Source organism: Geotrypetes seraphini, chromosome 2, assembly GCF_902459505.1.
Source record: "Geotrypetes seraphini chromosome 2, aGeoSer1.1, whole genome shotgun sequence".
Taxonomy (NCBI): domain Eukaryota; kingdom Metazoa; phylum Chordata; class Amphibia; order Gymnophiona; family Dermophiidae; genus Geotrypetes; species Geotrypetes seraphini.
In genome coordinates this window covers 374,970,836-374,994,338 of record NC_047085.1, presented here as the reverse complement: position 1 = coordinate 374,994,338, position 23,503 = coordinate 374,970,836, and the positions used below count along the sequence as shown (strand labels likewise).

At 43.8% G+C, this 23,503-nt stretch overlaps 1 protein-coding gene across 6 annotated transcripts in view; it reads left to right on the top strand.

Annotated features, from left to right (window-relative positions):
- The window catches only part of EPB41L4B (erythrocyte membrane protein band 4.1 like 4B), a 449,748-nt gene that overhangs the window by 239,023 nt on the left and 187,222 nt on the right, over nt 1-23,503 (top strand). Inside the window, exon 15 of one of the 6 annotated variants that reach the window (XR_004538081.1) lies at nt 14,208-14,309. The exons of the other annotated variants lie outside the window; for them this stretch is intronic. The gene's annotated coding sequence lies outside the window, so the exon portion shown is untranslated. The remainder of the gene's footprint in view (nt 1-14,207; nt 14,310-23,503) is intronic. 6 annotated transcript variants of the gene reach the window in all.

Here is a 23,503-nt window from a genome sequence, read left to right as displayed (position 1 = left end):
CCTCTTCTTCCTAGGTATGAGCCCTCTAAAAAAACCTGTGATTTTCTCACTAACTATTGCTGAGTATTCCAGCAGGGATTACCGTATTTTCGCGGATATAACGCGCACCATTGTAAAACGCGCACAGGGGTATAGCGCGCAGAAATCACGATGATATGTACAAAAACTTTTCTATACCGCGCTCAGGCATATAACGCGCATGCTGCCCGACTCTCCTTTCGCCCGCCCTGACTTTCCGTGCCTGTCCCGACTCTCCGTTCACCCCCCCTGACTTCCGTGCACTGTCCTCCCTTGAAGTCCTGTCCCCCCTTGAAGGTCTGTCCCCATCCTGAAAGCCTGATGCCCCCCCCCGACGTCCGATACATCCCCCCCCCCGGCAGGACCACTCGCACCCTCACCCCGAAGGACCGCCGACTCCCCAACAATATCGGGCCAGGAGGGAGCCCAAACCCTCCTGACCACGGCGACCCCCTAACCCCACCCCGCACTACATTACGGGCAGGAGGGATCCCAGGCCCTCCTGCCCTCGACGCAAACCCCCTCCCCCCAACGACCGCCCCCCCCCAAGAACCTCCGCCCGTCCCCCAGCCGACCCGCGACCCCCCTGGCCGACCCCCACGACACCCCCACCCGCCTTCCCCGTACCTTTGTGTAGTTGGGCCAGAAGGGAGCCCAAACCCTCCTGGCCACGGCGACCCCCTAACCCCACCCCGCACTACATTACGGGCAGGAGGGATCCCAGGCCCTCCTGCCCTCGACGCAAACCCCCCTCCCCCCCAGCCGACCCGCGACCCCCCTGGCCGACCCCCACGACCCCCCCACCCCCCTTCCCCGTACCTTTGGAAGTTGGCCGGACAGACGGGAGCCAAACCCGCCTGTCCGGCAGGCAGCCAACGAAGGAATGAGGCCGGATTGGCCCATCCGTCCTAAAGCTCCGCCTACTGGTGGGGCCTAAGGCGCGTGGGCCAATCAGAATAGGCCCTGGAGCCTTAGGTCCCACCTGGGGGCGCGGCCTGAGACACATGGTCGGGTTTGGCCCATGTGCCTCAGGCCGCGCCCCCAGGTGGGACCTAAGGCTCCAGGGCCTATTCTGATTGGCCCACGCGCCTTAGGCCCCACCAGTAGGCGGAGCTTTAGGACGGATGGGCCAATCCGGCCTCATTCCTTCGTTGGCTGCCTGCCGGACAGGCGGGTTTGGCTCCCGTCTGTCCGGCCAACTTCCAAAGGTACGGGGAAGGGGGGTGGGGGGTCGTGGGGGTCGGCCAGGGGGGTCGCGGGTCGGCTGGGGGGGAGGGGGGTTTGCGTCGAGGGCAGGAGGGCCTGGGATCCCTCCTGCCCGTAATGTAGTGCGGGGTGGGGTTAGGGGGTCGCCGTGGCCAGGAGGGTTTGGGCTCCCTTCTGGCCCAACTACACAAAGGTACGGGGAAGGCGGGTGGTGGTGTCGTGGGGGTCGGCCAGGGGGGTCGCGGGTCGGCTGGGGGACGGGCGGAGGTTCTTGGGGGGGGGCGGTCGTTGGAGGGAGGGGGGTTTGCGTCGAGGGCAGGAGGGCCTGGGATCCCTCCTGCCCGTAATGTAGTGCGGGGTGGGGTTAGGGGGTCGCCGTGGCCAGGAGGGTTTGGGCTCCCTCCTGGCCCGATATTGTTGGGGAGTCGGCGGTCCTTCGGGGTGAGGGTGCGAGTGGTCCTGCCGGGGGGGGGATGTATCGGACGTCGGGGAGTCGGCCGGGCAAGAGGGCTTGGGCTCCCTCTTGCTCCGATCGTGGATGCGGGTGCGGGTGGGAGCGCGTGCGAGCGGTCGTTCGGGGTGGGGGTGCGAGCGGTCCTGCTGGGGGGGTGAATCGGGCGTCGGGCGGGGTGGGAACTATGTTTTAAAACTTTTGTATACCGCGCTCAGGCATATAACGCGCGAGGGGTATGCGCGGTACGTAAAATCACGTATAACGCGCGCGTTATATCCGCGAAAATACGGTAAACGCCAGGTCATATCAAGGAGAGCTTTTGCTGTTACAGGGATTTTTGGAATTCATTGCTGCTACAACTGAGCCAAAGACAGCACCTTATTTTTTTAGCAGAGCGTAAAGGCTTAGGTTTTTGTGTTGTAGGGATGGTGAGATGGGCTATTCTCTTATGGTACATGGGGAGAGATTTAAGGGCTAGATGGTGAGTGAGTTGGGGGTTTGGCTGAGGACTGTGAGAAGCAGAGTTAGTGGAGTTTTTTTTTTAAGATGTAATATTTTTAATGTAATTGGGATTTCTGGTGAGATGTAGAAATCAAATACTAAAAGATAAAATAGTGTGGTTCCTAGAATGTGGTAATTAACAGGGTGCACTGCAAGGCACCCTGCTTTGTTCAACATATACTGTACATTACACTTGGCATCACCTTCTTTTCTTCCACAGTGTATATAATTAAAAACTGATATCATCTGCCTGTATTTGGTTGTAATCTTTTAGGTAAATAGAGAATATAGGAATATTCACTACTTTGGCTTAATCCTTAGGGCTTTCTTAAATTAGTATAACTTTGTCTAGAAGATCAAACTATATTTAATACGATTTCTTTATGATATTTGTTTGGATTTTGGAATGTGAAAACAGATTGAGCCTGCTTGGAGCATGTTTATAAAAATTCAGGTGTGTGCACATAGAGGTAAAACGGGAGTGTGTGGCACATAGAGAATATCACGGGGACAAATTTGTCCCCATCCCCGCAGAAACTCAATTTCCCCGTCCCCGTGAGCTTTGTTCCTGTCCCATTCCTGTAAGCTCTGCCTGAACCGCACAAGCCTCGATTTTAAAGTGTTTGAGGCTTGTGCAGATAAGGATGGAGCTTACAGGAATGGGGTAGGGACAGAAAAAGAACTTGCGGGGACAGGGCGGGAAAATGAATTCCAGTGGGGATGGGAAAAAATTGGTCCCCGTGCCATTTTCTAGTGGCACAGTGGTTAGAGCTACAGCCTCAGCACTCTGAGGTTGTGGGTTCAAACCCCATGCTACTCCTTGTGACCCTGGGCAAGTCACTTAATCCTCTTTTCAAATAAACCGCTATGGAATTTAAGAACCTTCCTAGCCCAAGGATTGCTCCAGGCACAAATAACTCACAAGCAGCTAGGTTTGTTTTAAGAAGGAGGAAAAAGCCTCAGACTCAAGCTTACTGCTAGCATATTTAGCATGCAGGCAAACAATAAACATGGAGATACCTCGTTGACCATAAAAACCCTCCTCCTACCAAACACCATTATATATGAGTAAACTTAATAGTGCTTTGCTGTGTGCAGTAATCTTGTGATTTAATAATTAAATAATTTTATTTACTTGTTCATTTTATGATTTTGTTCATCCAAATACCGCAACTGCTCATGCTGTGGACTATCAAACACAATATTTTAAATAAAGAACTTAGTTCTGACAGTGTGAACAAATGAGTGTTCAATCCTTTCAAAAGTACTTATCTTTCTGTAACACTGTCTCAGGACTATGGAGTAAGACTGTAAAATAGATACAGCACAATCACTCATGATCCGCTCACTCAGGATCAATCAATTCAGCCTTCTTTAATAAAGACCAATTCAGGATCATTGTCTAATCCCTTGTGCTAAGTATTGTAGACTACTGCAACAGCCTTTACTTACCTTGCCCTACCAACATAATAAAAAAACTACAGACCATCCAGAACACAGCCCTCAGACTCATATACTCACTCAGCAAACACGACCACATTACCAATGCATACTTAGAATCTCACTGGCTACCAATAAAAGCAAGAATACAATTCAAACTCTACTGTCTCATTTTCAAAGTAACCCACGGCACGGCACCCAGTTACCTAAACAACCGTTTTCACTACTACCTCTCACCCAGAAGAAGGAGAACACAGAACCTTTTCACCTACCCACCTCTCAACGGTACTCGTCTTAAGAAACTTTACGACAACCTTCTGGGGACACAGGCAGCTAAAATCGACTCTGACATCTCAAAACTTCTGACCAAAACAACAGACATAAAAGAGTTCCGTAAAGAAATAAAAACACTACTGTTCAAAAAATATCTCCCATCACTCTAACCACCACCCAATGAATCCCCAATCAACGCCTTTGGAAACACCCACCTATAGTATCTCTTTGTCTGTGATCCAGAATGTACTGTAACTCTTTTACACTACACCCGATTTAACTTGATTCAGTTGACATGTATTATCTTCTGTGATATGTATTATCTTCTGTGATATGCATTATCTTCTGTGAAATTGAAGTATCATAATCCTTTACTGTTCCTGTAACTTACCCTTATCCTGAAATGTAATTCTACTGGAACTGCCCAGTTAATTTCTATATTGTAATCCGCCTAGAACCGCAAGGCACAGGCGGAATAGAAATCCGTAATGTAATGTAATGTTGGCCAACCAGCGTTTCGCTGAAGTTGCTTCAGGACATTCTGGACTTCACTAGAAAGCAACAAGCAGTGCATATAACAAACCATAACATAAATAGTGGCCAGCAATCCCTTGTACAACTAGAAAGGAACCATTAAAACTTACTTCGACACCTCCACTCCGTTCTCACCGGCATTTTCAAAGATGGCCACCCAAGGGTCAGACTGTGAAACTCACGGCATCTGACATCAGTATGGCACCGTGATCCTATTGGCAAGTGAGAGAAAAATTGTCCCAAAACTCTAAACAGGTTGTCAAATGCTAGGTTCAGCCCGAAGGAATGTATCAGAGTGCCAGAGACTCTCAATAAACCCTCAACGTGATGGAAACTACAACATCAGCACTTCTCTGTGTTTACTACATTGCTGTCTGCAAAACTTGTCATTCAAACGATTAACTCTGCAAGAAATTTAACTAATCTTACTTGCATGTTTGTTCATTATAACTGTGTTGGTTATTATTTCTTTGTTTTTGTTTTTTTTTTTGTTATTTGCTGTTACTTATTATGTCCTATTGTTCCTTTTTTTTTTTTTTAATATTCTTTATTCATTTTCAAAATTACAATAAGTGTTAAATATATTCATTCACATTAACAATAAATACATCACTTACAAACAATCATTGGTACATTTCATAAATTCTTATCCCATCCCCTTTCCCGTCCCTCCCACCCATATAATTCCATAATCATATAAACATATAATAATAAAATTCCCCCCTCCCTACATCTTAAATCCTAACATCCATTTAAACAAACCTAGGCGCTTGTGAGTTATTTGTGCCTGGAGCAATCCTTGGGATAGGAAGGTTCTTAAATTCCATAGGGGTTTATTTGAAGAGTTGATTATTTGTTTCATCTGGGTTTGTATGTTGTAATTTGTTACGTGGTAATCAAGTCACTTAATCCCCCATTGCCCCAGGTACATTAGGTAGAATGTAAGCTTTCCGGCACAGATATGGAAAAAATGTTTGAGTACCTGAATGTAAAACCACTTAGGCTATAAGTGGTATATAAATACTTTAAATAAAAAATATGTGATAGCAACAAAGTTCTTCAACTAGCACATTCTTCTTTTGCTATATAAATCCTACCAAGGCCAGCCCTGCCACAAGATAGAATAGGCATCCACTTAGGGTGGCAAGATTTTGGCACTAGAGGTAGCACATCTTCCCCTACCATCACTGTTGTCACCCTGTCTCTTCTCAGCTGCTGCGAAGGTGCTTGATGCCATGTCAGACCTATCAGTATTGGCCTGTGCTCAAGCATGGCCACATCCTGGCCGCCCTCCCTGACAGGAAATGCATCAGGGAGGGTGAGATGCAGCAGCATTTAAGCACAGACATTTACTGAAAGTTCCCACGCTGGCACTGAATACCTTTTAAAGCTGCTGAGAAGAGAGAGAGGACGATAGCAGTGGCAGGGGGAGGTGGAGGTGGATGTTAGACTTGAGACCAGGGTACAGAAGGTGAGATGAGATGCTATATGAGGGAGGGGAAGTGGGGAAGAAAAGATGAGATCTCAACCCAGGGGAAGAGGTGCTGATCCCAGAGAAGGAGTAGAGGGAAGATGCAGGACTAAAGGAGGGGCATGTGGTTGGAGATTCACCAAGTATGTCATATACTCTTCGGCCAGCTCTGGATCCTATATACCTTACATAAGTGAATATATTGTACTTGGATTTTGTTTAACTGTACAGTACTCCCCTGAAATTTTTAGGGGTTCCATTCCAGGAATCCCCGTGAATTTCAAAGGCAGCTGAGGCAGGAGGGGGCAGCTAGAGCGCCGGCGGGTGAAGAAAATCACTCGCAGTCTGCTTCAGCCGCCTCTTCCTGTAGTAAAGTCAGGCTACACCAATCAGGAGCTGCTTTGACACGCAGCTCCTGATTTTTGTAGCCCGACTTTACTGCAGGAAGAAGTGGTCAGAGCAGACCGCGAATGAGCGAGTACGTGATTCATGAACCACAAATTAGCGGGAGAACACTGTATTTCTTAATTTCAGATTATTTTACTTGGTAGTTTGCCACCCAGTGTCTGGGGTATATTAGCAGAAGACTCGTAAGGAGTTTGTGCAGGAAGTATTTATGCCATATAAGGGAATAGATGTTGTGGGTCTACAGATTAATATCTTGAATGGAAATGTTTATTGACTGGGTTGAATTGTATTGACAGCTATAACTGATATTAACACCCATCTGTGTATGTCTTACTTCCCTGTTGTAGAGGTCTGGATGGAGCAGTTAGATTAATTTTTACTATATCTAGTGCAGGAAAACACCAGTTTGCTTTCTGGGGAAAAAAAAGTGGAACATTCAGAAAGTGAAATCAATATTTATAAAGTTTGGGATTGGAATTGCTCTTTTAGGACTTGTGGGGGTGAGGGAGCTGTAAATACTGGCTACCTAAAATGAAATTTGAGTCTACTTCAGTCATTGACATTGTGTGTCACAATGTCTACTATTTGAATATATTGATCTGTTCCATGATAGTGTGTGCTAAGCCACTGTATTACTGTTTCTTGTTGGCCATGCTTTCAAGAGGAAAAAAAAAATAAAACATTTAATTGACTGCCCTGAATTTTGCAGGCTATAAAATGTAGCATGTAACTTCCCATCTTAAGAGGCAGAACTGGGAGAAAATAAGTATAAATGAGACATTCCCATGCTTTTTTCATTACTTCATCCTTAGTCAAAATTTATTTATGTGATTTGGAAAGAGAATGATGAAAAGCTTGCTGAAATCATAAGCTTTTAATATTAGCTGAACTAATTGATTCAAAAAAATCCCAAGTATGAAAATTTGCAAACCTATTATAATAAGATTTTTTTAAACTCTAAACCTCCAAATAGGGTATCTTTTTGGATAGCATGATTTTACTTAAATACTAGTCTATGATTTGGCTATTTTAAGATGCAATTTACTATTTAGGAACTATGTAACTTTATTTTCCAGTGCAATAGCACATGAGTCCTGAACCAGTGATTTATATATCTTCACCCGCTAGGGAATGCAGAAATCGTCAACTACTTTTTCAGCTCCACCTCCTTGTGTCACTGGGCAGTGCCCTATCTCCTTTGCAAGCGCGATGAGTCTTCATCTACTCTGCTTCTGAAGATCAATTTTTTAATTTTTTTTATCCGAGTTGTGGAGAGCTGAGAGCCAGCTGGAATGTGAGCTGATGCAGTCAAAGCTCATGGCAGCACTTTTACTGTCTATGGGGAAACAGGACGTTTTTTGGCCCCACAATGCTGCCATAGCAGCCATCTTGTATTTCTCAATTTTTTTTTATATTAAAAGCCCTCCATCTGCCTCAAAACATTTTGATTTGGTTTATAATCGACAGGCATGGACTCCCCAGGCCTTTCTACCCCTATATCATGCCAGATTTGTGCTGGATGGCCGCCTGAGGGGAGTGTCTGTGTGCCGCATGCCGTGGAACACATGGGGGTGGGTGGGAGTGGTAGGCTTAGTCTCCCCTGGTCCCTCCAGAGACCTAGAGTCACAAAAATCTCAAGAGGTGGGTTATAAATCCTTCCTGGAACCCTCATTCAACAATTTGGCACTGCCAGTGAAGCAAAAATGTGTGGCTGCTCCTGCCACAGGGAAAGGACTTGATGTAAACTGACTGAGATCTCAGGGGATATAGGTCAGATTTTTGACTCTGAATTTGTGACTTTGATGCATGATGCATAGTTGAAGTATAAAAAGTCTGCTGCACTACTGATCTTCTAAAGAGAGTGATGCATCTATGTCTTCCCATACAATAGCTTTTTCCTACATGGAATCCTAACCTCGTGTTAAGGGCTCTAAGTAGAGCACCATACGAGCCATTACGGGAGACTTCTTTGACATATGTTATCATCAAGACATTTTTCTTGGTAGCCATTGTTTCAGCGAGCAGAGTCTTGAAGTTCCAGGCTTTGTCCTGCAGAGAGCCATTTTTCAGAATTAGAGATGAAAGGGTCTCTGCGCATGATACCTTCCGTTCTAAAGGTAGTCTTCGGCGTTTCTTGTGAACCAGGATGTCAGACTGCCAATATTCCAGGAGTCTTACTCGCCGAAAAAGGATGGAACATTAACATTTCTAGATGTCAGGAGAGTTATTCTCCAGTATCTTAAGGTCACGAATGAGTTTCGTATACCAGATCATCTTTTTGTACTGACTACTCCCAGCAGACAAGGTAAATCATCCTCGAAGGCTTCAACCTCAAGATAGATCAAGGCAGCAACTGATTCAGCTTACATCAGATATGGTAAGCGCTCACCAGAGGCATTGAAAGCTTAGTTCACCAGAGGTGTAGCTTCTTCATGGGCAAAATCCAGGACAGTTCCACCTGAGGAAATTTTTATCAAGTGGACGTAGCGGCAAGGAGGGGACTACTCTTTTGGGCCTCGCTCTGTCTGTGTTCAATATAACCTGCTTTCAGTCGCAGAATGGGAGGTCTCTCCAGAGGCTTGTATTATAGCAGTTAGCGGTTGCAGGCTGCTTTGTTAAAGAAACAAGAATTTCTAATCTATATACGATCACTCTAGTCAGAGGTTTCAGAACAAAACAAGTGTTTGTGCAGGTTGTGCTCAGGTAGGCGATTTGTTTTTCACTGCACCTTTTTAATTCTATATTGCATTTGTTAATTACTTGTGTTTTGTTGCAGAGCAGATTAAATGTGAGTGAGTGGGGAGGTCTCTATGCCCTTTCTTGTTGTTTCTCCTCTTTCAGGGGTTATCTGTTGCTTTGGTATGATCTGAGGAGATAGGGCACTACCCAGTGACACTAGGAGGTGGAGCTGAAAAAGTAGACTTCTTCTGCATTCTCTCATAGGTGAAGATAACCCCACTGGTTCAAGACTCTTGCTTTCTATTATCAAGAAGATTATTGAGGTAAGAACCTGATCTTCCATTGTTTATTTGCCATTGTAAGAGCATTTACAACATAAAAGCATAAATGTATAAATAGTGAAAAGCCTGACAGGCCATATTTTCCCCCGTCAAGGGCTGTGTAAGGGGTTGTTAATAAATACGTAAGAGAAATGTTAGTCTAATAAGAGTGAATCAAAAATTAAAGGCACTTGTTAGATTATGCAGTAACTGGAACAGAGCTAGTGAAATGCAACATATGCACTCGTATATTGCCTGTTAAATAGTTCATCTATACAGTGCTCAGACTTTAGTCGTGTGGCAGCCACAAAGTGAGAAAAATGGACACTCCATTGCAAGATTGCACCATCGAAGAACAACATACAGTAGTGCTCTTTCTTTGGGCAGAGGGAGTAAAACCTGTGGAAATTCACTGCCGGATATTGACACAGTATGGACATAGCACAATGGATCAACAAAAGGTTTATGAGTGGGTAAAAGTTTTAAAGAGGGAAGAACAGATGCAACCGACGAAGGTTGTTCTGGTTGCCCATCAACATCACACATACAAGAGCACATTGACAGGGCAGATGCCTTGATTAGAGAAGACAAACAGATAATTGTGTGTGTCAATTGGCTGCAAATTTGGATATCAGCTATGGATCTGCATTTGCCATAAAGCATGATGACTTAGGATACAGGAAAGTCTGTGCATGATGGGTTCCCAAACAGCTTACTGATCTACACAAGCAACATCGTGTAGAGGTTGAGACCCAGTTCCTGAGACGGTATGAAAAAGATCCAAGTATTACTCTAGAGAATTGTCACCGGTGATGAGACGTGGGTGCAAAAGAGCAAAAGACAAAGCATGGAGTGGACACATTAGTCTTCTCCATCAAAGAAAAAATTCAAACGTCAACCCTCCACCAAGAAAATCATGTTAAACTTCTGGGACATGAAGGGGTCTATTCTGACACATTTCTAAGTGTACAGGCAAATAGTGAAAATTACTGTGCATGGTGCCAAAACAGTCTTGCTACACTATGACAATGCACATCCTCATGCAGATTATGGAAACTTGGCTTAAAAGACAATGATGGAGCCACCCTAGGCATACTCTGCCCCCCCTGGCTACCAAGCCCTAGCATGCTCACGCACTGACACCGGAGGTAGAGGTGTAGCTTCCATCATCAAATCCAACCTCAACCCAAGATCAATAAGACTTCTTTATATTTGAACAGTTCCTTATTGATGTTACGCACAGTTAAGAATTTTTCAAATTCTATATTTAAATGTTAGATCTCATTGGAGGTTTTGCATGGGGACTATGTGGAAAAGTGATATGTTCAATTACTCACAGGTACTTCTATTAAAACCATTAAATGTATTTTATCTTTACTTTTTAGTTTACCTTTGTATAATTAGATAAATAGTTAAAAAACAAATCATAGACCACAGGCTTCAGTCAAAAACACACACACAAATCATAATATCAGCTGCTAAACAAGCATATATATATATAAGAGCTTGGCATATGTTTGAGGACTATAGGTTGTATGTCCTGACCATTCCATACACGTCATGTAGCAGAGATACAGACAAACTTCTTTAAAAAAAAAAAATCTTTATTCATTTCATATCTTAAAATCAAGTACAGTAAATGATATTTAACAACTGAACATTTAAAAACACAAATTAATATCTGGACAAACTTCTAAGGACAGAACAGAGTCTTCTCTTCAAATTCCAGACAGTGACTTCTCGGGGGTTGAACATGGAGATGAACGTGTTGGTGTACCTTTAATTTTTTATATTCTTACAGCTATATTTTGTATTTACTTGATTTATACATGCAATTAGTTGGTTATCGTGGGTTTTTTTTGTTTATTTATACATTTTTATTAGATATTATAAAGGTTTTACATACTTTTAAGCACATCTGTGCGTGCTCTGATCATCCCCCAATTTTTTTTTGTACAATCGTTTTATTGAAATTTTTCAAAGTATAAACAGAACATCAATAGCAATACAATTTCAACAATCCATCCAAACCTCCCCATAACCCACAGTATAGCCCTCTAGTACAAAAACAGACAACAATACTAGAACACCAATTAGCAAATTTTATCTAATATACCCTCCCCCTAAGGAATAGTCTGGCAAGGGTGCATTAAGAAGAAAGCATTCCTTCAACATGGGACAGTGGTTCTTAGTAGTATGGACTTTCAAGTGACCCACCATCTCCCAATAGGGTTTAATCACAGGACAAGACCACCAGATGTGATCAAATGACCCCAAACCTCCACAGGACCTCCAACAGAGGTTCTCATGCTGATCATAAATCTGAGACAAGCGCTGGGGAGTCATATACCATTGATAGCCATTTTCAATTAAGGAAGAGGCGAGTGGAATGGATAAAAGACGCTTGTATAATATTGAGCACTAACCTTCTCCCCAGCTCCTGCTCCCATTGATCCCTATAGCAATCCGCCGGAGCCTCTTGTGCAAGGAGAGCCCATACAAACGGGAAATGCCCCTCCCCCATTGTTCCACCCCCCTCCTTAGCCCTTGTTCCAATTTAGTTTCCTCCAAGCCAAGATCCCAAAAAGCATGCTTAGCAAGAAAAAGCCTCAGTTGTGTATAAGCAAAAGCATCCACCACAGGCAGACCATATTCCTCTTGCAGGGACTCAATAGAGAGCATATTCCCATCTTGCCACAGCTACCTAACAGTCTGGAGTCCTGCCCGCACCCACTGTAAGCGGACTGGATCCTCACCACCCCCTACCCCCCTCCGGAAGTAAAGAGATAGGAGTCTGAGCAAAAACTTACGCTCTGGGAACATGCGCAGGGAATACCAGGATAGCAAGATCACCAGCAAGAATGGATTTGCAGTGCGGAGGTGAGCTCTCAAGATTGCCATAGGGGACCACGGCAACCTCCAAAGAGAAATGTCTGGGGTAAAAGCTTATTCCAAATGTACCCATGGACGATCTATGTATCATACCTATGCTGCCACTTCTTGTAGCAAAACAGCCTGATAATAAAGAACAAAATTTAGGACTCCCATCCCTCCCTTCTGCTTCGCTTGAAATAAAATTGCCCGCCTTACCTGAGGTGGCTTGTGTCGCCAGATATAAGCAAACACTTTACGGGATAGTCTTCGAAAAAACACACCAGGGATTACAATAGGCAACGCCATGAAGTAATACAGCAATTTAGGTAGTAGCAGCATTTTTACTGCCACAATTCTCCCCATCCACCCAAGGGTCAATTCCTTCCAATGATCTAACTCCTGGAATAATTGCTTCTGCAGGGCCGGGAAATTAGCCTGAAATAAATGAGGAGGATCTGCAGTTAACTGGACCCCCAGATATTTGATGGATTTATGCACCCAACGGAAAGGGAATTGAGATTGTAACTCCTGAACCTGCTGCACCCTTAAATTCAAATTGAGGATCTCGGATTTCTCCATGTTCACCCAGAAACCCGAGGCTTGGCCATATACTGATAGGACCTGTGTTAGCTCAGGCAGGGATTTCGCCAGGTCACTAATAAATATTAGAACGTCATCTGCAAAGAGTAAGATCTTGTAGGTCTCCTCCTGAACCTGTAAACCCTGTATGTCAGTATTCACACAAATCAGGCAAGCCAGTGGTTCCATTGCTATAGCAAATAACAATGGAGACATGGGACATCCCTCTCTAGTACCCCTCATCAAAGTCACAGGCTCTGACAGATGACCATTAACTTTAAATTGCGAAGAGGGTTCATGATATAATAAAGTAATCCATTTTAAGAATTGCTGCCCAAATCCCATTTTTTCTAAAACCCCAAAAAGGAAGCTCCAGCTGATTCTATCAAAAGCCTTCTCGGCGTCCAGGGAAAACTCTAGCGATGGAACTCCCTGCTGCCGTGAATGCTACATCAAATGCGCAGCTGTTTTAATATTATTGAATGTCTGCCGTTGGCAAATAAAGCCCACCTGATTCACATGTATAAACTTCGGCAGCACCCCCCTTCTAGCCATTGGGCCAAAATTCTAGTATATAGCTTATAATCAGTATTAAGAAATCCCCTGGTATTTTTATGTCCAATGACATCACTGGCGCACAATGTGATTGGAACATATGAATTGAAACACGTAAGCCCCACAGTGTTCGAAGCGTGTTTATAACTATTTTAATGGGTTAAAATTACAAAAACATGCAGTTTTACTAATTCCAATCTACTAATTCTTTTAGATTCTGCAGTCATTTTTAAATTTTGATGAGTTTTAGAAATTCTGCCACGTTTAAGCTGTGTGCACTTTTTAGTGAAGCATCATGCCATTCTTAATTTCAGAATTTATTGTAACTTTTAAGTGTTTTTTTTGAAAGAATAATTAAGCTAAGTTGTGATAGCCAGCTCAAAGAACGCATTAGCACAGCTGTGGAAAATCCACCACAGGCTGCTATAAGGTATGTGTGTTTAACCCTCTGTTTTAGAGCTGATTATTTTAATTAGAATCACTGTTTAAATAACTTCTTATAGGGATGGTTTTGACAAACTTTTACTTTTTATATTGCCTTTAGCTTTTTCTATTAGGTGATATATTTGAATCACACCTCTTGGGTACATGAGTCTTATTTAACTTATCTCTATACTTGTTTTAGTAGCTGACATTATGATTTTAAGATTTCTCTATGTGGTGCTGGCTGGTCTCTGGTTTATGATTTGGTTTTTTTTTTTATCTAATTGTATTTATGATTTATACTAGCATGTCTCTTATGCATCTATTAATAGTTTGTAGCAGCCCTTGAGAGGGTGAAACATGGCCATTTGTGGTTTTTAACTATATTATGTATTTATGCTTTTATATGGTGAATAAATTTGGACTTTTTACTATCATCGATCTTTTTTGCTACCTATCTTGGATCTTGTAGATCGCCTGCCCGTTTGTTTCTTAGAGCATTCACAACATCAGATTCTATAGAAAGAAGTGTGCTGCAGACCATTTCAGGAGACATGCAGTTGACTTAAAGGAGGTGGGTGTTTAATTTTGAATAAGGTATTTTTGTGTGCAGTTATTGAAAACCCACGAGTGCCTTGTTAACTTTCCTTACGCAAAAATGATCCTGTTGTGTTCATTGTTTCGAAGATGGAGCTTGGTATGGGCTGATTACATGTGAAGCTCTGTAAACATCTTCAGTTCATTGTTTATACCGCATTTCTCAGGATTTTGTGATGGTCATAGATTTAACAACTGTTCATTAGATCAGGCCTTAATTAAAAAGGCTCTTTTAAAAATATCTGTCGGTGGTGGTGGACCCAAGATGGTGGCTAGCTTCTGAACTGTCTTTTTCCTCAGTGGAATAGTTACACAATCCTTAATATTTTGACATTTAGAGATGGTCCCTGCTCAGAAGAGCTTATAATCTAACTTGGACAGACATGACATATAGGGTTGGGGATGCAGTCATTGAAAAAGTTGTATTTGGCTAGCTGCTTAACTTTCGAGAAAGACAAGTGAATTTAAGCCTAGGGTTTTGTGTGGGGTATATACATACAATGGTTCAGTTAACACTAAAAATATCTATCTAGGTGCGGGGAAGGCATCTGTGTTTTGGGGTTGTTGTTGTTTTTGTTGATTGATCTTAGCTTACTTAGCCTTTGATCTTGTAGATCATGCATGTCAAACTCAAAAAAGTCATTTTTCATAGAAATTGAGGTTTATTTTGAAAAGTATATAAAAAAAGAGCAACGATAAATTTAATGTTTTCTTCCTGACACTTGACATCTCTTCTCTGTTACTATTTTTCCTATTTCGGGGGAAATCTTGTTCGCAGTTATTACTTTTAAAACTGACCCAAGGTGAATGTCTACAATTCTGATAGACTTATTTCCTTTCATAAGTGTAAATAATTGTTCACACCGATAAATACTTCCAAACATGGAAATAATTTCATATGCAAATTTTCAAGTATTTTCAAACCTGGCTGGCAAATATTTGTAAAATACAAGCAAGCCAACTTCACTGTATTTTGTCTTCAAATCTGAATCACACTGGATCTCAATTATTTCTATTTGTATATGATTAGATATTGATTCTATATTTATTGAGAAAATCAAACAAAACAAAAACTTGTCTTCCAAAGATTTAAAATCTGCAAATCTTGTTTCAAACTCAGTTCTAAGATTTAAAAATTTTTTCAGCGTATTTTTGATACGATGCAAAGTCACATAAACTTGATTTGTTTATGTTGCATGTCAGAAAGAGTGTTAAATCTTCATTTTTCAACTACTTTTCCCAAAGAACTAGCTTACGTTGGAATGCTTTAACCTGATCACATGTGTTTATAATGATCTGATCTTTTCCTTGCAGTTTTAAATTTAAATTGAGTGTTTTTAAAGATAAATCTTGTAACCATACTGGATCAGAAAGCAACTTTGTGTCTTGATTTTTAGTTATTAAAAACTGACATATTTCTTCTTTCAAGTCCCAGAATTGTTTAAGGACCTTGAAGCAGGATAGCCAACAAACCTCAGTAAAATAGGTCAAACCAGAATATTTGCTTTCTAATTCACTTAAGAAAGCAGAGAATTGTTGATGATTTAAGCCTCGATCCATGAAATTGAACATTTTTTTTTACAAATGTCAACACATTTTCCATGTTTATTACCTTTGGGCATAATACTTCTTGAAGTATAATGCAATGTGTTTGATGAATCTTGGGTCCATCACAAGTTTCACTTTGTTTTTTTTCACAGTAATGCCACAAAACCATTAGTTTTTCTGGCCTTTGAAGTTAATTTTGACAGAGGTAAATTATGGGCTCCTTTTACAAAAGTACGCTAGCATTTTTAGCATACACACCGGATTAGTGCGCACTATAGCACGTGCTAGCCGAAAAACTACCGCCTGCTCAAGAGGAGGCGGTAGCGGCTAGTGTGCGCGGCATTGTAGCGCGGGCTATTCTACGTGTTAAGGCCCTAATGCACCTTTGTAAAAGGAGCCTTATATTTTTGCAGAAGTTCATAAACACAATTAAATATATTTTGTCCCATTGTAGTGCCACGCATCGGTATGAGTTCCAATAATTCCTCAAAAATATTGAAATTCATGTTGGAAGCATGAAGAAACACAGCTAATTGAGCTACGCCCCCAATGTCCATACTCTCATCATAGGCAATGGAAAAAGCTTCAAAACTAGATGATTTTGCTTTGATCTGATAATTGCCGGCCAAATCAGTAATTCTTTCTGCAACTGTATTTCGAGACAAAAGATTGTTTGAAAAACCTTCACACTTCCAGGACAAACAATTTCTACAGCTTTAATTAGGCATTCCTTGATGAAGAGCGTCACCAGTGGGGTGCCACAAGGCTCGGTGATTGGACCCGTGCTCTTCAACATCTTTATAAACGATCTGAACATTGGTACGACAAGTGAGGTGATTAAATTTGCGGACGATACAAAGTTATTTAGAGTAGTGAAGATGAAGGGGGATTGTGAAGATCTACAACGTGACATAATCAATCTAGAGAAATGGGCATCGACATGGCAAATGAGGTTCAATGTAGATATGTGTAAAGTGATGCATGTCAATAACAAAAATCTCATGCACGAATACAAGATGTCCGGGGCGGTACTTGGAGAGACCTCCCAGGAAAGAGACTTGGGAGTTCTGATAGACAAGTCGATGAAGCCATCTGTGCAATGCGTGGTGGCAGCAAAAAGGGCGAACAGAATGCTAGGAATGATTAAAAAAGGGATCACGAACAGATCGGAGAGGGTTGTCATGCCGCTGTACCGGGCCATGGAGTGCCCTCACCTGGAGTACTATATCCTGCACTGGTCACCGTACATGAAGAAGGACACGGTACTATTCGAAAGTGTCCAGAGAAGAGCAACTAAAATGATTAAGGGGTTGGAGGAGTTGCCATACAATGAGAGATTGGAGAAACTGGGCCTCTTCTCCCTTGAAAAGAGGAGACTGATAAGGGGACTTGATCGAAACGTTCAAAATACTGAAGGGAATAGACTTAGTAGATAAAGACAGACTATTCACCCTTTCCAAGGTAGGGAGAACGAGAGGGCACTCTCTAAAGTTGAAAGGGGATAGATTCCGTACAAATATAAGGAAATTCTTCTTCACCCAGAGACTGGTGGAAAACTGGAACACTCTTCCAGAATCTGTTATAGCGGAAAACACCCTCCAGGGTTTAAAGACAAAGTTGGACAAGTTCCTGCTAAACTGAAATGTACGCAGGTGAGGCTGGACTCATTTAGAGTACTGGTCTTTGACCTGAGGGCCGCCGCGTGAGCGGACTGCTGGGCAGGATGGACCACTGGTCTGACCCAGCAGCGGCAATTCTTATGTTCTTAAATCACCTTTGGTAAAAGGTTTCGAGAGTTTAGCTATGAACTCTGACAAGGCTTAGCTTGCATGCACCGATGCTTCACTTTCTTGTGATACTTTAGTAAACATGAACTGTTGAAGTTTTTTTCAGTCTCAACTAAAGCTCTTTCAACTTTTCTTGTCTCATTAATCCTTCGTAATTGTCATATTTTGATTTATGCTGTTCATAGTGCCGTTTAATGTTATATAACTTTGGCACACTAATAGCATTATTACATATCAAGCAAATTATTTTATCTTTTATTTCACAGCAAAAATACTGCAATTCTCACTTTTCTTGGAAATTTTGATGTTCATCAGCAATTTTTCGTTTAGTTTTACTACCACTTGGTTTTGATAAAAACATACTGAATACAAAAAGCTAAAAAAAATGAGTAACCGTTAACACAAAAAAATGAAACATTTCATAAAAATCAATATATTTTCTTAAATATTAACTTGCCAGACACAGAATAATTGCACAAATTAATAAGTGTAACGTAAATAAAACTATACTTGTATTTTTATTGTACGCCAAAGGTAAAATATTTCTGGACTGCTTGGTGCCGATGGTTTGCAGGAGAAGTTTTGCAACTCCCGTTTATGACTTATTGTATTACATTGGCTGGACCACAAAGATATTTGTTGTGGGCTACAAGTTTGACATGCTTGTTGTAGATTATTCCTTGTTGATTGAAGGACTGAATTAGAGTGGCATGGGAGGTGCTGTTTTGAAATAATTTAAAACCCTTTCTAGGCAATTTGATCTTTCAGGTATGCCGGAGGTCTGAATCATGGAGTTCTCAAGTCTTAGTCAAAACTCCTGTTGTTTAACTTGCACTTGTCACTTCTGGCAATCCTGGCTCTACTTTAGATAGATTTATGTAGTCGACATTTAGCTTATCACCTAGACAGATTCTGAGTCTTCCCATCCTTCCCCCCCAAAAAAAAAAAAAATTCATCACTCAATTTTTTTTCCGTTTAGTGTTCTGTACAGTACCCTGAAATCGTTGGTTGGCTGCCCTGAAATCGCTGGTTGCTTGCCTGCCTTGAAATCGCTGGTTATTCGCGGTTTCATTAGTAAAAATGATGGTGTTTGTTTAAAACCGCAAATAACATATAAAAAAGTTATTTGTGGTTTTTTCATATTCGCGCCTATTGGCAGCCCGCATCCACCGCGAATATGGAGGGAGAAGTGTATATATGAAAGTATAGATAAGGATTTTGGTAGTTCTTTCAGAAAGGAAGGGTCAAATTATGAATTGATATAGAGCAGAGCATCGCAAACTGTTGTGCCCGCTGAGATTTCAGATGTGCTGCGGCACACTGGGGAGGAGGAGAGGTGCCAGCTGACAGCCTACAGGACATGCCTCTCACGATGAGAGGCACGTCCTTTAGGCAATCAGCTGGCGCCAGCGCCTCTTCTTCTCTCCAACCTTCTTCCCTGCTGCTCCCCCCCACCAACTAGCATCTTGGGGCCCATCTGAAGTGCCTTTGCACATGTGCGTGATGCCATCACTGCAACACATGCACACGTCTGGGTGCCTCAAGCTGCAGCCACTACCTTTAGTGCTGTAGAGAGAAGAATGACAGTATTTAGCAGTCTGTTGGATATGTAGAGAGAAATGAGTTAAAGATGACTCCTGAAGTTATCAGCTGAGGGGAGGATGAGTATGTGTTAGCCAGAAATAGAAAAGGTGGAAAAGGAAAGCTAGTGAAACATCCAGGAAGAAATGTCACACAAACAGGTTGAGACTTGGGTCTGGATTCCAAGTGAAATATCTGATGTGAAAAGGTAGATATTGGTGTCAACAGTATAAAGATGGTATTGAAAACCAGTGCATTGAAGCTGTGGGTTTTTCTTGATGTTTCAGGAGTTACTCAGAGAAGAAGCTGTTATTGTAAATGAGCCAGGGATGTACCAGATTTGGGGCTCAATTTCTTTTGAAGCTTCCATATATTGTTTGTAATGGCTGTGAGATGTTTTCTGAGCCCTCACGATTATCTGTCTTTGTAAGCGATAACTATAGTTGTACCCTGTGTGGGAACCTTATGTCCCCTGTGGAAGACCAATGGGTTTAAAGTCTGGTAGTTCATTATATATTAACAGCTGTTCTTGCTAGAATTATTTTTGCCTTTTAACTCTTTACCTAAAATATCAAGAATGAACTATCCACTCTTATTTAATTTTTGCCTGATGTTAGTAAATATTGTTAGCATTGTACAGCACTTTTTCCTGATCAGTATGTACTGAGATGTATCCTACACCCTAACTTTACCCCTGCGCTCCTCTCAAAATAATCTGCTGATTGTCCCAGGTTCAGTGAAATTGTTTTTTTAATTCTTCCCTCCTTTTTTTAATTATCCAACCTATGATTTTATTGTTGCCTTAATGAAAGGCAGCTTTTAAGCCAAACATAAACATTGTAGACACGGTTTGAAGTGCTCATTGTATTCAAACTTGAAAAATTCCAAACAAACTTACAATTTCTGTATAAGGTATTGTTTCCCAACCTGGTCTGTGTATGAGGTAGATCTGCATATAATGGGTCTCCAGGACTAGGTTTTGAAAGCACTAGTGTAAGATGCTATAACACAGATTGTTGTAAAAGGTGCTTTTATTTTCCTAGTTATTGCGGTGGATATGTTTTCTTTTCTAATTACCTATTGTGGCAGTTTTTTGTAGGTAGTCTGACTTGCCCCCGTCTCACTCCCCTTGTAGCTGTCTTAGCTATAAGTTAGGAGATGGTCTGTTCTCTAGATTTAATTAGTATGATATGCAGTACATCCTCTGGAAAATGTATTGCTTGCCTCGGTTATGACTGACTGCATGTTTTTCTTTTGAGGCAATGTTATGTGTTCTGAAAGGAAATGATTTGGGCAGGATAGATTTGATTAAAATCATGATTTACATCACTAGTCAGGAAACTGAGTGAATTTAATTTAAAATCCATTTAAATCACTGGTCAGGAATAGGCTTTTTAATAATCATTTTCTAGTAAAAGAGCATTCTTATTTGGTATAACTTTAATACATATTCTATTACAATAGGTGTGTCATTCTGGACAGTAGGACATTCTCCCTATACTTGCGAGCCATGCAGAAGGAATCTATTCCAGGTTTTCAACTATTCCTCCATCTTCAGAGAGCTCTGCTGCCCACTTCAGTTTTCCTTTCTGCACGCAAGCCGGAAGGTGTCTTTCTGATATGCTCTATATAATTCTTTATTTTCAATGTTTTTCTTGGGGGGGGTGGTTTTATGTGCACCAGAGCTCCCCAGCGCAGGTGAAAGCTCTGCCTGCATGGAGAAGAAGCATACTTGGGACCTGTTTGGCCAGCCTGCTGAAACTATTGTGGAGCCCGAGGTCTGTATCCCTAATAGCAGAATGTTAGGCATCCACAGGGGACTCAGCGGGGTTCTTCAGGGTGCCGGCTGTGATTTTATCTCCCCCTCTTTCTGTGCACAGTTCTGCAGGGGTTGAGGATCAGTCTGATTATCCCAGGACAAGCAGGCATGATATTCTCACATGTGGGTGACGTCATCTACGGAGCCCCAGCGCAGACAGCTTTTCAAGCAAACTTGCTAGAAGTTTCAAGTTTGCACACTGCACCACGCATGTGCATGCCTTCTCGCCCACTAGAGGGCGCATCCCACCTCGTGGTCCTCAGTTCAATTTTTTCCGCGGAGCCAGAAAGCCCTGTGGATTTGAGCTCCAGTTTTGCATTGCCTTTCTGCTGCCGCGTTCCGTTTTTTTGATCGATTCGCGGTGCTTCTTTCTTCTTTGTGTTTTTCTTTCGTTTTAATTAAAAAAAAACAAAAAAAAAACAATTTTTTTCTTTTCGTTGGGCTCCGGGGGCTCCCGGCAGCCGTGGCCGCGGGACGTCGGTCGTTCCCGGCCTTCTTTTCCGTTGATGTCCCGTCCTGTTACGGGATTTAAGAAGTGCAGCCGGTGTGAGAGGTTACTTTCCATCACTGACCCTCACCGGTGGTGCATTGTTTGTCTCGGGCCGGATCATCCGACAGCTTCGTGTGATCGCTGTGCTACTTTTCAGGCCAGAGCCCTCCGCCGCCGACAGGCCAGAATGGCGGAATTGTTCGCCGTGGACGCGCCGGCTAAGGCCTCGACGTCGGCCTCGGCCTCGGCCCCGGCCTTGACCTCGGCCTCGGCGCCCTCGGGGGCCTCGGCTTCGCCTCGGCCCTCGACTTCGAAGGCATCCTCGGGAAAACCGGCTTCGGGTAAGTCCTCTGTTCCATCTCCGTCAGCGAAGAAGCCATCCTCTGCTCCGGCTAAGGCGAGTGGGTCGACCCCGGCCCCGCCTCGGACCCCGGCATCGCACACCCCGAGGGAATACTCGAGACCGAGGTCGCCCTCCAGGGAGTGTGCTCCGGATCCGGATCTCCCGACCTTCGTTGGGATTCCGGCCTTTCAGGACCTCCTCCGAGCTCTTATTTCATCGGAGCTGTCGGGGGCCCTGGAAGTGTTGCAGCGAGCTTCGGTTCCGGTGGCCTCGACCTCGGAGGCCCCGGCCTCGGCGCCCTCGACCTCGGAGGCCCCGGCCTCGGCGCCCTCGACCTCGGGGGCCCCGGCCTCGGCGGCCTCGGTCTCGGGTATGGTGGCCCCTTTAACCTCGGCCCCGGCTGTGCCCTCGACCTCGACCTCGGGGGGGCCGCCTGAGCGGAGTGTGCGGCCCAAGGATAAGTTGCGCAGAGTGCGCCGTATTTCCTCCTCTTCCTCCTCGAGGTCTTCCCGGGACGCCTCGCCCTCGACGCGACCTCGGACGGGGCGCCGCTCGAGGAAGCCGAAGCGCCCGCGGGGCTCGCCTCGGAGGCGCGATCGTTCCTCGCCGCTCGGGGGCGAGGCGCTGCAGGTATCGGAGTTGCGCCTCGACAACCCGAGGCTCCTCCGATCGCCTCATGGGAAGTCTTCCCGTGCCGCCTCGCCGAGGAAGTGGGAGAGTGCCCCCCGGACCCCGGGGTCCTCACCCAAGGGTTCTTCGAGGCGGAGAAATTCTCCTTCCCCCTCGAGGGCCTTGGAAAGAGAATCCTGGGGCTCGGGGTCGGCCAGGGATCCTCATTATTCCCATGAGGCCTCTCCCCTCTCCTCGGTGGGGAGGTCGAGAACCCCGTCCCCTCCAGCCAGGCCGTCCTCATTTTCCACTTTTGTTCAGGACATGGCCCGAGCCCTGGGGTTGGATCTTATGGTCGGTTCTCAATATTCTAAAGAATTTTTGGAGGAGCAAGACCTTCCCACTCCTCCTAGGGAGGTACCTAGGCTCCCCCTCAACAGAGTCCTCCTGCAGACCTGGTTGAAGAATTTGTCGAACCCTCTTACAGTCACGTCTGTACCTTCTAAAATGGAAGCGAAGTATAGGACTGTGCCCCCTAAAGGGTTTGAAAAGGCGCAGCTCTCCCACCAGTCTCTTCTGGTGGAGTCTGCCCTTAAGAAATCACAGCCCTCATGGGTTTCTGCGGCGGTTCCACCCGGCAGGGAGGGGCGGACCCTGGACAAGTTTGGCCGTCGCCTCTATTCAAATTCCCTGATGGCCACCAGGGTTCTAAATTATGCCTTCACCTTTTCCTCCTATTTGCGTGGCATGGTGAAGGACCTTCCTCAATATCGAGACTCCTTACCGGACTCCCAAAGAGCAGGATTTGATAAGTTTATGTCCAACCTGTCTAAATTGCGGTTGTACCTCTTTCATGCGGTGTACGATGCATTTGAGCTGGTTTCGAGGGTGTCGGCCTTCGCAGTGGCCATGCGCCGTCTGGCCTGGCTTCGCACCCTCGATATGGACCCAAACCTGCAGGAACGTCTTGCAGACTTGCCTTGTGTGGGGTCCG